The following is a 12638-nucleotide window of genomic DNA, read 5'->3' as shown; positions in this document are numbered from 1 at the left end:
GGGAAAGAAATCCAGAATTAAGGCTCTGGGCCTCTCCCACTGATGGGCTCTGCACAGGGACTGTCCAAGGTGGCAAGGAGGGAAACTGTTGGTCCCCACAAAGCTGTTGGCTGATATATACTTTACCATCTCACTGAAAAGTGTGCGTAGAGTGGGGCAATCAGAAAATCCACCAAACAGCCAATCCACTGTATGGGCAAGGAGATGTGCCAGAGGTGCTAGGGCCTGGTGGTTGGAGTCTAGGGATGAAGGAGGATGGGCGTGCAGGGAGCCAGCTCCTCTGATGGGGGGTTTGGGGGACATTGTTCTTGGGAGCCTGTGAACTGAATGCTGCCCTCTGATCTAAGTAAGAGAGGACGGGCCACCATCAGTTTCCCAAAGGTGTTCTTCATACTGGCCTCCCAATGGGAGAGTGGGCAGAAATCCACTTCTTTCCTTGAGGGTCCTGGCCCTGGGGTGGGGTGGTGGGACCTGCCTCATCTCAAGTTCTGAGGAATGATGGGACAAGATGCCATAGCAAAGGCAAGGCTCCTTGGAGGAAGTACACCAATGTGCACAGATTTGGAAATCTATGGACTCCAGGATAGGGCTGGTGACTGCAAATGTCAGGTTAGAGATGAAGAAAGCCAGCCATGTCCTTGTTGGCTAGAAGAGGCTGGGGTAGAGACCTTTGGGTGTCCCTGAGACCTGCACTGGTCATCACTGTCCCATGGGAATCAGAAGTGCCACCACGAGCCATCCATGGGTTCATCCAGTCTTAGCATCTGTCCCTGACAGAGGGCATTTGACAGATACTGCTTTAAGGGTTCAACAACTTTGGACTTGCCTCCAATACTCCGAAACTTCCTCTTAATTAGCCATTAGGAATTTTTCATAAGTTTATCCAAATCATTCTTGAGACCACTTGAATTATGGCTTGCTGCTTCATCTCAGAATTCCTGCCTTTTGTAGGGGGTTTTATTAATCTGGAATGTATTTCTTATTTCTTTTAAGGTTGACAGACAGGGGTACTCAAATTCTGCCATCTGGGACGTAGCACCACGTCTGTTTTCACACTCTCTAACTGTCAGCCATGATCTCAGCCCCATCATCTGAGAAGTATTCTCCATCTTCCTCCTCATCCCTGGGCCCCTGGATGGCCTCCCTGTTCTGCCCAGTGGTGCACAAGTTAATTCACAGAGGCCAGGGAAGCTGGCTTCACAGTTTGGGGTGTGGTAAAGCTCTGAAATTTGCCCTTGGGAGTGGGAAGATCTTTACTCAGATTTGGAGGGACAGCCACGCCCTGCTGGGCAGGTCATAACTAAGGAAAACTAGGCAAAGGGAGACATAGATCTTCAATGTGTTGATATTCACCATCCTGTAGGAGGTTTGGCATTGTTCCTTGGCTTGGAGGGCCTAGTTATTTCTCCCAGGCATACAGTGCCAGGAAGAGAAGGGCCAATTAATGATCTGCTGGATGAACAATTCCCATGGGTGGACCACAGAGAGAAGTGGGAACAGCACGTGCTCTCCTTCTCCCACTTATTTTTTTTTTGGGGGGGAAAGCACTACTATATCAACATTATAGTAAAAAAAAAAAAAGTAAGTTCCTTGAGGGCTTCAACTATGTATCAATTTTATTATTATGTCTCCAGCATCTAACCCAGCACCTGGCACATAGTAGGTGCTTAATAAACATTTGTGGGATGAATTAATGAATGAACCCGTGCTGTTTTTAAAGTCCAGATCCATTATGGAAGCATTTCAAAAGAGAAAATATGTTCTTAGGTTCAAAGCTGTCAGTTGTATTCCTACATCTACCAGTGGGTATTAGTTAGTCACTTTTAGGTTGACCCACAGCTTGTTTTCTGGGTTCTTCTCTTCCTTCATCCCCTCATTCATTCTTTTTGCCAGGCTCTACCCTCAGCCCAGGGGCACCTAACAATGAATAATTCCTGGCTCCGTCAGTTATGCTCTGCACCCTCCCTCTCAACATCGCTTCTGTCACTGCTCTGGGCCAGGCCACCATTGTGTCTTATCTGAATATTGTCTTGTTGGGTTCCCCAAATTCAATCTTCTGCCCCTCTTGTTGCCTCTGCACTACAGCTCCAGTGAGCTCTCTAAAACACAGGGCTGGGCTTTTCCACAAAGAATATGATCCATCCTTCTCCCTCCCAATTTGGGATAGGGGATTGTCAAGGTGTTCTATTTTCTAGTCCTTGATCAGGAAGACTAGATCAGTGTTCCCTTCCCATTTGGAAGGCTGTGGGACATCATTTTCTTGGAGTGGACAAATGTCACGAGGGTTGCTCATGGGTTCCCCTGGGCACATGGATTTGAAGAGAGGATGCTCCATTCTTGGGCTGCCCCTGCCTTTGGGTGTCTCCTTTCTAGAGGCAATGCACATCTGTCTTGTACCCGGAACCTCCGGGCAGCCAATTTGAGCCCTTGTCTATTAGAGAATTAATTTTTAATGGGTTTTATAGCATGGCGGATAAATCAGTTAGGGAGAGACAAGGAGCTGGCAATGCCTAATGAGTATCGATTGGGCCATTTATAAGAGAAACCTTGCCAAAAGGGGGACAGCCCCCCAGCAGAGTCAGATCAGTGATGCTGAGTTGATGGAGGGGCACCATTGGTTTCTCTCTGTCATCACTAGCTGGAAAATTTCTCTAACTTGTTGGCCGCTGATGCCAGAAATTTCACCACTTTGCGGGTAAGAGTCATGCTTTTTGTTAATATTTGTATACCTTTGAGATAGGATAAGGAACCTATTACCAATACCTAATCTCTTCATATAAAATAATTGTGTAGATATTTCCCGAGGGACATGAGAGAGAAGGGGAGAATGGAGACAAGGGGATCCTAACTGTTCTCCTCAGGCTGGCTGGGTTTGGGAACCCAGAGGACAGCTTCTGAGAGGTACAAGCGCTTTTGGGGGTGCTCGGTGTTACAGAGGGCAGGCAAAGCCTTAGGAATGATATGGTGCATTTTGCAATGTCACTTTTACCTAAAGATTTGATGAAAAATGTTTTTCATTAGAACACATTTTCACAGAGAGAATGAACAATTGGCATGAAGAAAGAAATATCTTCTTGCTGTGTCCCACCCCCTGTTTCTGCTATAAGCAAGACTTCCTTTGGTGATGAAGGAAGAACTGGCCTCAGGGCAAAAGCTCTGGGTTCAGGTCTTGATTCCAAGGGCCTAATAGAGGCACAATATTAATGGACACATCCTTCATTATTCTAATAAAGAGTATACAATTTAGTGCTAGATTTTGCAGTATAGACTCTAACGCAAGGGGGTTCAGTGATCACCGAGGACCCTTCCTAGCTCTAACATGCCATGACTACTAAGAGGATTCATTATATTTAATATCGCATGGTGTTAAGACTTCTCGTGTGTGCCCTGTTTCTAAATGAGTATGTATGCCCCTCTCCCATTGGAAAGTCGGGTGTTTTTTTTCAGTGATGGGGTCTTAATGCAAAGCATGTCAGGAAGTTCTCTTGGAGGATTACCTTCAGGGCCTGTGAACCATGAACAAGCATTCACTTCATTAAAAACATTTGTACCCCGGAAGCACAATCTGTGCTGGGAGGGTGGGTAATGGGAGGGCAGGAGGTTCAGAGAAGGCCAGCTAGGAGCAGCCCTGGGCACCGCTGTGTGCGGTTTTACTTTAAGGGCCTCTCGGGCACCCTGCCTTTTATCACGTGAAATTTGCTTCCCGTAGTTAAGTTCAGGGCTGTCTTGATATTGCTCAATGAATGATATTTCTTGCCACCCAAAGTTCAGTTGTGTGGTTCTCTTCCACCAGTCCTAGGGAAACCTTTCAGTCCCCGGCCACCAGAGGGCCACCAGGCAGGAGAGGGCTGGAGCAGTGAATCTCACTGGGGGTAGGGACACAGGCATCTGAATTCCCGGGGAGGGGGGCATTCTGCCCTCTCCCCCACTGAGCCTTTCTCTGTTTCCAGAGAGGGTTTAGCTCATGTTGTGAAAGCCAGAGGCGTAACTTGAGCAGGGGGATCGAAGACCGTGCTTTTCCAGAGGGGAGTCAGCCCCAGTAGCCTGCAAGATTTCCTTTTGTGTTTCAAATCATATCGCCAGTATGGAGCTTGTGTGAACAAATTCACTTTCCTCCAATTTGTAGACTCTTAGAACGGTATCTGGAGTTGGAAGCAACTTTTGGAGAGTATCTAGGCCACCCTTATGTCCTTATAAATGAAGAAACAAGTCCAGAGGGGTTGAGTCTTGCCAAGATATTAAAGCTAGTTAGTGATAGAACCAAGCACCTAAATCTCAACATCTTCACCAGACTGTAAGCTCCCTGAGGGCAGGTACCACATATTCTCCTGTATCCTTATACCATGTGGCATAGTTGTAGGCATATAAGTAAATGCTCAGGAAAATTCTAATGACCTATAATCATGGTTCTCAAACTTGGGCAGGCACCAAAATCACCTTGTAAAAACACAGGTTGCTGGGCCCCAACCCCAGAGTTTCTGGTTCAGTAAATTTGGGGTGGGTCCCAGAGAATTCCTATTTCTAACAAGTTCCCGAGTGATGCTGATGCTGCTGATCCAAGGACAACACTTTGAGAACTGCGGCTGTATATGTTTTATGGACTTCCCCATTTCTATATAATTTAAAACACTGCATTCCCAGGAAGCCTGCTTTATTAGACAGTAAGTGGCTATGTAAGAAATCCCAGACTTAAAAGATACTAGTTTAAAAGTATTTAAAGTGAATAATTACCTTCAGGGTGGTCTAGGTAGAAAGATTAAATAAATTAAGTTGAGTCAATAGGAGTTTAAGCATCATTTGTTAAAGCAGTACTATTAGTTTTTCTTTTCCTGGTGGAAATTCTCTTCTTGTCACATAATCCTAATTAATTATTGTATAAAGACCTGAAAACTTAAATGCACAGGGGAGTAATAATCTTATGTTTCATTAACCAGCAGCTTTGAAAGCAAGAACCAAGTGTGTAGAAAGAGCACGAACAATGTGTACCGAGCAGAGCTCCTTCCAAGCCGGCCTGAGGTCTACCCCTGTGCTTCCATTTGTCACCGAATGTATTAATGTGAACGCACATTTACACTCTTAAATCTATCATCTCTGTTCAATATAATCTTATCAGAGTAAGCCAATCAATAGGAATTTCAGGCATATTTATCATTGATTTTGCAATATGCTTTGTAATTACTGAATCGATATAAAATTCTCAACTCATTAGGAGATTAGCTTTTTTAATCATTTATATTAATGTGTTTAACCAAAGGCATTGGAGTTCCTTTTTTTTTTAAATCACTGTTTAATTACTTACATTAAAAATGAACAAATGCTGTGGACTAAAAGCTCACTTTGATTTTCAAAGGGCACTTGCCTTGTGCCTCGCCTTTGACAGGATCTCAACAAATTGGTTGCACTGTGGAGCCCAAACCATGATCTAGAACAAAATGGGAATGCCCATCTGAATAACTTGATGAGAAATGTGAGAAAGAACGCAACCAAAAACTCGACCTTTGGGTTTGTTAAATATTGGCCCCGATGTACTAGTTTAATTTGGTGGCTTCGACTTTTGTCCCTTACTAGTTGTTTATGTGGGATACCTTCTCCCAGCCATGGAGCTTGCAGGGTGTGGTCAACTAAGAGAAACCGACCATTCCGGGCATGGAATACTCACAAGGTGGAGTCAATCATCAGCGGTGATAATAGCAATATCTCACCACAACCCCTGACAGTGGTTTGGGCAGGTGTTTGTCCATTTTGCAAAGGAAGAAATTGAGTCCTGGGGGATGACACGACAAATCCCAGGTTAACTCACATGTGTATGGCAGAGATGGATCTGAGTAAGACATAGATGTCCCTGTGTGGGGGCTAAAAACTGGGCAGCAAAGTTTTAGGGGTTTCTTAGGGGTTGTAGCTGTCACTCATTGAGCACGTACCTGCTGGAGACTTTGTTTTAGACATTCATTTTTTTTTATTTTTTAATTTTTTTATTGTTATGTTAATCACCATATATTACATCATTAGTTTTTGATGCAGTGTTCCATGATTCATTGTTTGTTCATAATACCCAGTGCTCCATGCAGAACGTGCCCTCCTCAATACCCATCACCAGGCTAACCCATCCCCCTACCCTCCTACCCTGTTTTAGACATTCATAGTGACCTTAGAACCTGAAGGGGTCCCCTCAACCTCCCCCAGAGCCACGCAGACCCAGGCTGCTCTGACTCCAGCTGATGGCGGTCACCTGAAGTGTTCAGGGCTTGCTGCTCAGCTCTAGGGAGTTTTGAAGGTGTTTTGTCGGCTACCAGGATGGCATCACTCTGGTTACCATCCCTGGGAACCATGGTAACTACAATGATCCAGTCCTTAGGTACTGAGCCTGAGTTTACACAGTGCCTATAAATGCACTATCCCATTTGGTTCTCACAACAACCCTATGAAATGGGCTAATGCCATGGTCCGTTTTGCGGGGAAAGGCTAAGGAAACTTACAGGAGTTAATGGATTACCAGCAGTGAGTAAATGATTGGGCATATGTCCCCACCCCCCACACTGCCCCCAACAGGGTGCAGTCTTGGGCTCTGGTATCCACTCAGCTCTTTACTTCCTTAGGTCTCAGTTCCCATCTCAGGGAGGCTGGGTTGAATCTCCTGCTCTCCTCTCCTTCCGGCACCTTTTACTTCCAATGCGTAGCAACGTTAATTGGATTCTGTATCGATCATGGCGGGGCTGCCTCATTGCATACCAGGTACCACGGAGCAAACGTGTTCTCTGACTTCGGGAACTTTGTGTTGAGAACAGCACTCATCCAAGAACCCTGTCTGAGGATCCAGCTTCCTTCTAGTCCTTTGAGAATGATGAGTCTCTGGTTGTTGTTTTTGCAAACACAGGGTTTGTGTGGTTATAGTTTTAGCTTTTAAACTTCCCCATGCTCTGCGAGCACACTGCCTGCACCCACCGCCCCAGCCCTCTCAAGCTTATCAGCAGCTTCTGTGTCCTCACACCATCCCTCATGCCTCTGGAAAGTTAGCAAGGCCAACCTGGGGGCTTCCTAGAATATGGATGATTCCATGGGACTATCCTCCACTGCTGAAAAAAACCAGTAAAAATGCTTGTGCTGGGGGAGTGTTCAGTCCCTTGCCTGTCAGGAGATGGTCTTCTTTTGAGGGAGCATTGGCCTGTGGCTTCAGCCTGCAGAGCTGCCATGGCCAGGGGCCCCAGAGGTGCTGCCTGGTGATCCCTTCCCTCCTCCAGAAGCCTGGCGGGGAGATGACACGTAACGACATCTGTGCACATCGGCAGTTCCTAAAGTTCTTCCACATGTGCGGTCACAGCTCGTCCTCTCAGCAACCCTGCAGGATGGCTGGGCAAGTCCCAGAACTGCCATCTTATAAGTGAGGGGACAGAGGCTTCCTGGTCCCATGTCTGAGTCAGGCGCCCCTCCTTCGTGCTCCCATAGCGCCCGCCGACCTCTTGTAGAGCACTTAGCAACATGCCACTGTATTACCCCTTGCTGTGGCTCCTCCCCCACGAGGATGACAGCTTCCTGAGAGCAGGGACTTTGTATCACTGGGTCACCGTTGCTTCTCCAGTGGTTTGTGCGGTGCCTGGAATGTAGTAGGCACTCAACAAATACTTACAGAATGAAGGCTGAATGGAAGGACAGACGAATGGATGAGTGGATAGATGAATAAGTGAAGGGCGAGTAGGTCCCCTCAGCCTTCCCATCCAGAGGCTGCCCAGCAGTGCCGTGGCTGCTGGAGGTCGGTGTGGGCTCAGGCTCGTGCTGCCCTCGTGATGCCAACGTTTTTCCTGGGGCCCAGAGGCCTCTCCTCCTGGTGCCCTCCCTCCTCACTCCAATGGGCTTGCCCATTGCCCCGCATGACCCAAGTCCTTTTTAAGGATATCATTCCCAGGCTTTGAAATGCCACTAAAACATACTGTGTTGGCTTCCATTCCGACGCATGCCTCTGTGGGCTGAGCAAAGAATAGAGCTGCTGGTCGTTCTCCCAGAGATGTGGGTGACAAGGTTTGAATGTTACCCCTGTGCCCTGTGGAATTTCAGTCCCCTCCATGGGAGCAGGGTCTGATGGAGGGTGCCCATCGACTGACTGTGGGGCCCTGCTGCTCCCCTGGATAGAAGGGCACTTGGGCTGCCATCCCAGGGACTCCTGGTAATAAATCAGAGTTCTCTGTCACCAGCTGCGTGGCATATTGCTCTTGTACCAATGGTGCAGTTGCCAAGTTGTCAGTGCGCAGGGCTGGGGGTGGCAGGGGCGCTGGTGTAATTAACCCCCGCAGTGCCCCTCACCCTGGAGCTCACCCAGAAACTTGGCTCCAAGATGGGGCATGGCAGGGGCATGGAAGGCTATCGGCCTGGCTGACCTCACAGGGAGGATGGATGAATTAGGGAAGAGCAGCTGACAGCCTGGAGAAGGAGTAGCTGTCCCCAAGGATGGGGGTGAGAGGCGTTGGGCCACAGCCTATGGGAGCTCCATAAATGTCCTCACTCCAGATGGGCAGCCTTGGGATTTAAGCAGTAATATTGTGTATTTGGAACTTTGAGCTTTCTCTTCCATTCTCCTCAGTTCAATTGGCTTCACAGCACCTTTTAAAATTATCATTGGGAAGAAAATGTAATAAGGAAAAATGTCTTAAGTGACCTTTGAAGCTACCATCACAAAGAACTTCAGGCTTGTACAGGACTACAGAGCTCCAGTCCACATGCGTATTTATTATCAATTTTTTTTTAGTTCGTAATTAAGATGCTCTCATCATTCTTGCACTCTCTTGTCACGCTTTTTCTCAAGAAGCAGAACCTGGTGCCGGGCTGTGGAGCTGCCTGTCTACCCACAGAACCTAGTTCAGAGCTGGGCCTCCTAATTCAGGCCTGGGCTGCTTGAAGGCAAGGCCAGTATTGGGGGTTTAGGGACAGAGGGATGGACAAGAAGACCTCTTAGGGATTGCAGGGTCACCAGCCATATCTGATTCTGAGATTTACATGGGACTGCTCAGAGTGTGGATGGCATCTTCACTGGGCAGTGAGGGCCCCCCATGCGTGGTGGGTGAGAGACCACTGTTTTCACGTTCTAGACTCGGTATTAGCAGGAACTTGGATAGATTCTAGCCCAACCTTTCCATTGTATGGACGAGGACATTGAGACTCTGGGACAGGAAATGGCCTCCCTTTCTTCTTTTAAGGAAGGGATTGGCTTATGAATTGCATGGATTGCAGGGGTCAGTTCGAGACCACAGAGAAACATCTATGATTCACATTAAGGAGTCAGGTGCGACATTTAGGTTAAATCACAGCAAATGAACATACATTTTTGACTTATAGAGATAGCAATTTCGTACAGTTCAACCTGTTATTTGGGGAGGCAAGACATATGTGAAGAGACCTCCCAGAAGATAAGAAACAAAAACATTTAAAAAATAATTCAAAAAAATTATTGAAGAGCTGCCAGAAGACATTTATCATTCAGAAAATTTTTACTTAATTTGAGGGAAGTAGCAGAGTCATAATCAGATTTGTATTCCAATGTATAAAAAGTATTTATCATCGTACCTGACTCATCATAGGTGCTCAATGAATGTTATTGAATGCATGAATAGTTATATTGTTTATTTCAGGTTAGCTGCTGACTCAGGATTCCACTTGGCTCTCTGTAACAGAATGTCACCACGGTGGCTTAAACAATTAGGGATTTTAGTTTTCCCACATGAAAAATAGACCAGGAATAAATTATCCAGAGCTAAGGTAGCTATTTGAACACGTCATCAGTGACCACACTGCCTTGTGCTCTGTTATCCTCAGCATGTGGTCTACATCCTCATAGCCCCAAGATACCGCTTCCCTCCAGAGATCAGGTGCAAGTTCCAGGCAGGGACTTTTGCAAATGGCAAAAGGCACTGTGTGCTGGTAAAACATTTCTCTTTTTATTAGAAAAATAGTAAGTTTTCTGGATGCCTCCCCATTAGACTTCTGCCTGCAATTCATTGACCAGAAGTGAGTCACATGGTCACCCTTATCTGCAAGGGAGTCTGAAGAGTAGCATTGAACCTAGCTGGGTTCTGTTGGTTAGAAAGTGGGGAGATGTATATTAGTAGATATTGTACAACATCTCTCTCAGCTGTTTTAAAGTGAACAATAACTATTTAGATATAAACAAGTAGAGGTTCTAGTTTGGAAATCTCTGAGGATAGGTTGATGTTTACTCATGCATTCATTTATTTATCATCCTGCAAATATTCATAAAATGTCCATTATGTGGTGGGTGCTGGCTATGAGCTGGAAATGCAAAGGGGAACAAAGTAGACTCGATATCTGTCCTCAAGGGGCTCAAACACACAGATGCAGGACAGTAAGACCCACTGGGCAGGAGGGAAGACAGATCCAGGTAGGTGGTGGGAACAGCATCTGCAAAAGCCAGGAGGAAGCAGAGTCTGAGGGGAACCCAAAGGAAGACCTGTGGTGCAGGAGCAGGGTAACTGAGAGAGTCAGGCTTTTAGTGAGCTGGCTGGACCAGGAGGTAGGCAAAACCAGGTCCAGGTCACATTCTGCAGACATCAATTGGGGGTGGGGCTCCAGGGTGGCAATCTGGACCGATGTGGAACATTTAAATCTTTCCTAAAATGGGAACACCTTAAATGTGATGCACCTGGGCACTCAGTTCCCAAATACCCTTCCTTTGCCCCTTTCAAGCTGGAAAGGACTTGTAAGAGCCGGACCAGAGGTCTCACTTTACAGAGAAGTAAGCTAAGGCCCAGAAGGCCCAAATAACTTATTTATGACTGTTTTCCTAGTCAATACCCATATTTGGACCAAACCTGTAGTCTCTCAACACTTGGCCTTTTCTTCTTCAGACACATTGTATGTTTACAAGCACTTAATTTCCCCTGTCTGATAGCAGCCCAGTGGCGTGGGCCTTGTGGGGTGATTTGTCCTGAAGTTACACACGGGGAGGCTGAGGCCAGAAGGATGAAGGGCTAGAGCAGCCTCACCTCCTGATGCTGGCCCAGCCCGCTCTGCCCCTCGCCTCCTGCATGGGAGCAGGTCAGCCTTCTCACTGACCTGTGGTCGGGTGAGATGAGGCCTGGGCCACTGTCCCCAGCCGTTCCTCTCATGGGTGTGACTAGCGGGACAATGTGGCTGAGCTCCTGACTGAGTCTCGAGCCCTAGGAAGACAAGGACGGGCTGCTATGCTCTGAGTGTCCTGATTGCTTCTGGCATTCTTTATCGTTTGTGATGATCCGGCCGTGCTCGGCCACCCCACGTCCAGGGCTCCGACGGGGGGAGAGGCCATTAGAGAGCTGACAAGGTGCAGAGCTGTGAGCAGTGATGGACCAGCTGCCCTATGACCTCAATGCAAACATACATTCTATCGATTGACCTTTTGGAAACAGAAATAGGTGTCCTGCTTGTCGCCCGGTTAGTGAGGCTGGGCTGTGATCAGAGTGGTCCTAATCAAGACGGATTCTGTTCAGAGTTCACCTCCCCTGCTCCAGCATGGGGCCAATGAGGATGTCTGAGTGATTTGTTTCCACAAAGTGGCTGTGTGGCGGGGTGCCCCGTGGCCTGTGGGAGACTTGGGGGAGACAGGGTAAAGCCTGGGGAACTCCTTCTCCCCTTCCTTTCCCGCTCTCCTCCTTCTGACATGCTCCCACTTCTCCCCTGCTCCCGGGAGACCATGGGCTCCAGGATCAGATGGCCTGGCCAGTGCTACTTCCTTCCTGTTTTCCCCAACCCAAAGTTTTGCTCTCGCCTATGCCAGGGACATGCCACACTGGCCCCTGCCAAGCCACTGACCCTGGTAATGACTTTCTCAGAGCCACTGGCCACTTTCGAGAAGGCAGTAATGTCTTAGTAGTTTTAGGAATTGGACTCTGTGGGAATTTTAGAGTCTTACCACTTTTTGTGAGGTGAAAACCTAAAAAAGTTAACCCAAATGAAATCAGACTCTGTGAGAGACTTCCTGAACCCCCGTCTTAGGACCCCGTTTATTTTTGAGCTGACAGTAGTATGACTATAAAGTAGTGCTATTTTAATGGAGGAAAAACCCGGAGGATACCCAAAGATATGAATCTCCAATGAAGGTATTTAGGACACTTGGATATAGGGTAGCAGGGGAGATTTGGGGTCTTTGCTGGCCCCTGAAATAATGTGATGTGAAGGCACATGGATGGGGATACCTCTCAAGAGGTTCCAGCCACGTCATGGCTTCTGGACAGACGACAAGAAGACCCCAATCCTACTTCTATTCCTACTCTCCTGACTCAGGAGAGCCCTGTTCTGCCACTGGGGAAGGTTCCGGTTAGAAACTTCAAGACGCGTTATTTGCAAAGTGAAGAAATAATGATGTCCCAGCCTCCAATTGGGTACTTGGGCCAGGGCGATGTTTCCTGCCCTTACAGGTCTGGGGGTATTGATGCTATCTCCTTGTTTGAAATAACAAGTGGCATGACAGCCTGTGGGAATGACATAATCAAGCCCACTGCTGAAGGAGCAGTGTGAGAATGATCCTCATGGCTTACATCTATTGACTGCTTTAGGTAGGCATTGGGCTGAGCACTTTCAGAGCATTCTCTTACTGAATCTTTACAAACCCCCTCCCTCCCCCCGGTAGCCGTTACTCATCACTTCCATTTTGCCAA

This window comes from Callorhinus ursinus, unplaced genomic scaffold, assembly GCF_003265705.2.
Source record: "Callorhinus ursinus isolate GAN/ISIS: 27379988/994484 unplaced genomic scaffold, GSC_fseal_2.0 scaffold11, whole genome shotgun sequence".
Taxonomy (NCBI): Eukaryota; Metazoa; Chordata; class Mammalia; order Carnivora; family Otariidae; genus Callorhinus; species Callorhinus ursinus.
This window is presented reverse-complemented; position numbering follows the sequence as displayed.